This window comes from Gadus chalcogrammus, chromosome 12 (assembly GCF_026213295.1).
Source record: "Gadus chalcogrammus isolate NIFS_2021 chromosome 12, NIFS_Gcha_1.0, whole genome shotgun sequence".
NCBI lineage: Eukaryota > Metazoa > Chordata > Actinopteri > Gadiformes > Gadidae > Gadus > Gadus chalcogrammus.
The window spans coordinates 18826618-18833452 of record NC_079423.1 but is presented as its reverse complement, the minus strand read 5'-3'; positions in this window follow the sequence as shown (position 1 = coordinate 18833452).

Here is a 6835-nt window from a genome sequence, read left to right as displayed (position 1 = left end):
ACTAGCAGCCTATCTTCTGGTTTTGTTGCACATTGTTTGAGTCGTATTCAGCTTTCAAGTTGCTGGAATCCATACCGTACCATAATCAAACTTCTAGGAGCAGAGCAATTGTAAAGTAATAGCATGCACAGACAAAGACCAACTATTTGTTCTCTCTTTACCATGGACATGCATAACGACACGTAAACCCGACGCAGAACCATAAAGGTTCACGACTACGTTGAAGCGACTGCGTGTTCATTGCGTTGTTGCGTGAACATGGAACCATAATCAGCCCTTAACAACCAGGCTAGATACATCTGAACTCTGTAGGCAGAAACACTGATTTACTTTGGGGTTTAATATTTTGGATTCCCTGCTCAGTGTTGTGTTGCTTGTTTTGTTCTTCTTTTTATTGTCATTCCACCTACATTGAAATGACTCATCATGTGTCACTCTGACGTTCATTGTTTGCTGGTTCTCAAGACCACAGGTGGCGTCATCCAGATTGTGCATGTTAATGAGATACCTGATGACTCAGTCGTCAAGGTTAATGTTTTTTAGAGCCCAGGTCTTGGCTTCAAATAGATAACTGAAATTTCAATCAACGAGCACTGCAAAACAGCAATGAAAAAGTGAACTTTTTAATATTCTAATAAAAATTCACCTTCATGAATGTTATCAATTAATTTTAGAAGCATTTTCTGTCAAATATGTTGAAATTCTCTTACATATTGACAGCATCAGTTGATTAGCTACCTGTCTGTCTACCTTCCTGGCTACGTGCCCACACTCAGCCCATTAGTATCAACTTTATTTGATGGTTTCTTACCCCCAGTGGGCTGGTTGTTTTCTCCACGTTGTGACGTGTTCTTCAAACCTCTGTAGCGGCACCGTGGGGGCTGTGTTCTGTGCGATGGAGAGCCATGATATGGGGCGGCAACAGATGCCATGCCTGCAGTATTCCCCTCTGTATTGTGGTGAGCTGAGGGCAGACTGCAGCACAGCTCATCGTGCCAGGGCAGATCCACAGCTAACTCCCCATGGGGAGGCTGTCCACGTCCTGGTTCCAAACCCAAAGAACCTGGCTCACAGAGGTAATGGGGAAGCAGTCATTTCACCTGTCCCGGGCACTTTCGACATTCCCAACAAGCCTGTTGATGTGTGGTTTGTTGATTGTTGGTTCATCATATTCTGTGATAACCTCAGAAGATAAAGAAATTAAGGGTGCACTCACACTAGGCCATCTCGCCGTGGCCGTTGGCCGTTATCACACCTAACCGTGCTCAAATGGCCCCATTGTTCTCTGGCCTGCACTCACACTAGGCCATCTGGCCGTGGCCGTTGGCTGACGCAACTGTGGCCTGGCCACGGTAGGCGCTTGTACATACGTCATCACGTCGTAAGTAACACGTCATCACCAAGCGTCTGCTGCATGGACCATAATAAAGTCTGCCGCCAGTCAGAGTTTTAACAACAATGGACAACAACAAAGAGAACACAGTTCGCACTTTGCTGAGTCTGTTGCTTATTTGGATATATGTTTACCGTTTACTGGGAAAGAAGGCTCGTCGCCTTTATTATGTCCGTGGTCGTCGCATGGACTATACGTCATCCAGCTCAGGTTGCGTAGCCGTGCGTGTGCGCGTGTCGGCTCATTAGCATCTGTACCGTAGCGGCCCGTACCGTAGCAGCACCTCTCCCAAGTGGCCAAATTGGCCTGGCCTGGCCAGACTGGCCACACTCACACTCAGGCACGTGCAGAGGGGGGGGCTATGGGTGCCCGAGCCCCTGCCCTTTTCCCTCTGAAGGACCAAAGTGCCCTTTTGAGTGGTAATTTAAATTTTCAATGCTTTGTAAAATTACACATGAACAATTAATTAATTAAAATTAACATGTGAATAAATTATTCGAGAATAAAAATGTCTAAAAGTAATAATCGAGAAGTAAAGTTTGTACTTTGTAGCCTCGTTTACCGGCGCTCAGTGCGCAGCTCACCCCCCCCGTCCTGCTTTCCTTCCGGGCAGCTCTACGCAGTGCCGCTGGGTCCGTCATAGGCTATCAACGTGACGTTTCACCTTTGCCTGCCTGCGCGATGCGCTTGTTGTTTTAAGAGACGGTACAATGCAGGGTAAATCACTACAGAGGCGATACAGACAGTTGTTTCCAAAACCACTTAAGTTGATAATGCTAAATAAACTGTAACAGTTATCTCGTTTGTAGCGTCATTATTTTGAAGTATAGGCCTATGTTTGCACAGCAAAAGCTTTTCAAACAAGCATCGTTTTAACTGACTGTGAACGTGGCTCCACTCGTTTATTTTATATGCTACCAGCAAACCTATCTGGGGAAACCTTTGACATTGCAAAGGGAAAGCATACAGGTTATATGAATCTGTATAGGCTACTCTGTAGTAACTACGTGGCCATGGCCACATGACATGGCCAGTGGCGGTGGGTCAATAGAGGGCGCCAGGGCGCTGTCACACCATATTTGACCGGGTGCCACGTCTCCCGGTACAGCCCCCCACAGTACAGACCCCAGTCTATTACTGTGCCAAACAAAATTGTTGATCACCACCGCCACTGGACATGACAAATCCGTTTCATGTCTACTCTGTCTCAGTGTCTGACAGAGTGTTTTTGCATGTGCCCTTTTTTGAATTGAGCCCCTGCCCTCAAGGGTCGCTGCACGGCCCTGCTCACAACTGGCAGATTTGAGCACGGTGGTGTGAAAACGGCCCACGGCCACGGCCGATGGCCTAGTGTGAGTGCCCCTAACACTGGAAAACAACATTGTTCTGTAGAATAATTGCGTTCATATAAAAATAAATGGGTAACCGGTATGTTTGAGCATTTTCTGTTCCCTTAAAGAGTGTAGCCATATTCATGGTCTTTCCAATGCAGTTCCCCCCCAACTGAAAAGGAGACTATCTCTCATTCTGTTTTTTCTCTCCTATTAAAAGAAGGAAACAGCTTATAAAAGATGGTATCGGGGTATCCTAAGATGACCAGGGTGTTTGCTGTTCGCATATTGGCGCAGAACTATGCAATGGGGAAATCTCTTCAATACTTATTCTCTAACACTGTGTCATTGACATAAGTTTGCTACACTATATCATTTGGTTGAGTCAACAAGATAGCCAGAGGGAAGTTAAGTATATATCAGAGGTGGAAGGAACTCTGGTAGGTGATGAGTAGCTTCCACAGAAAGTCAAGTCAATGGGCAAAACCAATCCATGTACAAAAACGCCAGCTTACATTACAGTATAATCCACATAGGCTGAAATAATAGCAAGTTTTCAAGGCTGTAAAATAAATCCAGAAATTCAATAATGATGTACATTCTAATTATATTGACACATACCCGTTTTTCTTATTAAACTCACACATTCCTAGATCTCACACAATTTGCTCTTTAGTTTTAACTGTATAAATGTATATTTTAAAACAAGATTAGATACTTTGTAAAGGTTCTTGAGGGGAAAAGATCAATCAAATATTTCCAGCATACAATATAATTTGTGTTACTTTAGTTTTGTTGTGTTGCAAAAAAGGCAACTGAATGGGCCAATGCTCTGTCAGTTTGCATTGCTGCGCTTTAAAAACCGAACTCCTTAAAACGGAGGTTTTGGAGTTTAACACGCAGCTGCGCACAAGGTTGAACGTGATTGCTGTGTAACGACTTCGTACAGGATCAGCTGATACCTAGTGACTCGGTTTAAACTGCTTGGAAAACCGGAATACTCAGTTTTTCTAGTATACCCCAGAGCAGATGCAGTCTAAACTTCATGGTGGATGCATTTGTGCTATAATTACCAAAAAGTAAGGGGAATGTAAAGTGAACTTTAACTAATAAAACTATAATAAATAAAAACGCTAATAATGTTGACATATATTATGAAATATTTAGGCTACTTTTGTGGAAATCTGAGTCTGGAATATGACTCACCTACGTCCAATCCTTGTCATTGTTTTCTCCTTGGTGTGTGTATGCAAACGTGATTACTTTAATAATTGAAAACAACTAATAGGCCTATCCGAGTAATTTTGGGTAATGCCATGCCTTCAATTCTCGGCGAAGGAGAGGGACCATTGTAGTTAGCATTGACTTTTTTATGTTTCGTTGAATGGTACGATCCTGTGCGTTCATTATTTTTTTTACAGACAGGCAATCAAGTTTTGTTGGGCACTTTAAGCACTCCGATATTGTAGCCTGTATTGTACTGAAGGCCTACCTGTGTAATAAGTGTAAATGTATATACCTATTAATAATTTCATAAAACGAATTCTGTGGTGTGTGTCGGTTATGAGGGAGCCTTGTTACATCCTGCAAACTGGTTTAGTCTCCTCTAAAACCACGTCAGTTCGAGATTAGACTACACTCAAAATACGCCCGCTAGTGTCTGTTGATGTAATTTCTCTGAAGACACAGCAATTGAGATCAAGGTAAAACACAGCTGCAGTGAACCACAAGTACAATGACACAGGCAATGAGCTTAAGACGTCACGTGACCTTCTGAGTTTAAAACCGTGTTAAACTCTAAAGTGGCTAAGCTAGCGCAGAGCAATTGCACCGATGTGGTTAAAGTAGGGATGCACCGATCCGATATTTGTATCGGTATCGTGCCGATATTGAAGACATTTCTAGATCGGGTATCGGTGACAAATGGGCCGATCCATATTAAAAAATATATATATATTCTATTTTTTTTTTACGTTATTGTACATACTTGAATCCTATTTCCTACTACCTGATTGCTTTGATAATTGAATTTCCCACGAAAATGTTCTCCACGGGATTAATAAAAGTGTATCTATCTATCTATTGCTGATCTATCGTTTCTATTCTGTGCGCTGTGAGTGCGTCCTAAACAAGCAACACGCGGTGCGGAGCCGACAGTGATTGCAAATGGAGCGAGCAAAGGATTAGGCTATCTGGAGCTATTTCAATTTACCTAAGCCAGCAAGCTCCACGGCTACATGCAACTATGCAAAGTAAATTCCCAGGGGCGGTGGTAAACTAAACCTTCTAGCTTAATACCACAAACCTTATAAAGCACCTCAAAAATTCAAGTCTCATGATCCCAAGTATTTTTCCCCTCAATGAACTTACAGTTTGTAGCCATAATTTCGCGCTGTTTTTCTATATCGGTATCGATCGGTATCGGCCGATACTAACCTCAGATATCGTTATCGTATCGGTATCGGAGGTTGAAAAAGGATGGTGCATCCCTAGGGTTAAAGGAAGCTGTTGTGAGCTGCTCAAGGTTGAGTTTATATTGGACGCAAAACATACCTGAAAAGATCAGCAAAACGGACACCAGGAATCCAGCATGTTGAAACGAGTAGTACCATGTAACAGTAGGTTACAGAAGAGATCCTAATGAGGATGAAAAGAGAAGACAGTTGATCATATGCGCGTTTTGGGATCATTTTACAAAATCAATGTTCCTACTTGCAGGATTTGCACCACAGCGTTTCAGATCGAAAAACCAAGGTCATAAAACAGAAAGGGTGTATCAATCTTCTGTAAATGATAGTTAAAGGATCAAGAAGTACACCAGATAATTACTACTGCTTTGCAGTCGCGCCAATATGGTCCAGGCTACTACAGGCTGTTACAGGCCAACAACCAGGCTAATAAAGGCTAACACCCAAGCTACTACAGGATGATCAGTGGCAGGTTGTGACAGGTCACATAATACTTCTTTCATGCAGGAGTGATGGTGAAATTTAAGGCATACACACACACACATATATATACGACACACACACACTCAACATACATTAATTACAATAACATATTGTCTCGCTTATTCATGCTACAATGTGACCAGCGTGCTAAGCATGTCATGAGATGTAAAATCATAATTCCGGCTTCCTGTGCCAAAATTGAACCTATTTGCATTAGGATCCAGCTAAGTATTACACTGTGTGTGTTCACCGTCCAGCTTTAACTATGATGATGCCCTAGTTGAAAAGGGTTTTGGCGAGAGAGCAGGAAGAAAGCTTTAGATAGACTCTCGGTGTAGTAATACTACAGGTCACATCCAATGCAACCAGCCTAATGAACCCTCCGAAGAGATGCTTTATGATCTACAATGAGGAAACGTTGGTTTCTAATTAGGACAAAGGTGCAGTTGAGCGCTGCAGCACCCACTGCCAGACCTGGGCTATTTTGTTTGGAATGAAACACTCAATGATAATAGATATGATGTGGGCTGCAGCTTCAACAGATTGCGTCGAAAAATACCTACACGATCCCATTAATTTGCTCTTTATCGCTTTCTTCAAATGCTTACGCCGGGTATCATGGCTGAAAACCAAAGACGAATCTCTTTTTTCCCAAAGTGAAGGCTGCAGTCTGCTAGAACCTTCCTGCTTGTCGCGTCTATGGACGATGAGCTAGAGGTGCCTAGTGTTTGTAGCGTTTAGAGTTTGGAACGACTTGCTAGGTGGGAAGCGCTTCCGTTTTAAATATTGCTCTGAGTGTTAAATATTTTAAGTGTTTGACTTGTTACTAGCGACAGTAGTGTGTTTAAAACACCACCTACTTACAATTAAATCAAATCAATCCAAAATAAATATAGCCTATCATTACGTTGCAAAAACTTTAAAAGAAATCTCACTATTTTTAATATCCGCTCAGCGTGTGAACGCAAAAGGATTGGGGTATTTGGCTCGTTGAGGATCTATTTTGGCATACCTGAAAAATCTCGGGATTCTCAAAAATAAAGGACGCGAAAAGGACAACAAATTTCCGGTGTCCTCAACATTGGAACAGTGGCTTGTCGGCGTTCTATGACGTAGCGTCCTTAAACGGGCAGCCGTTTAGCATATTCCTTCAACAATGG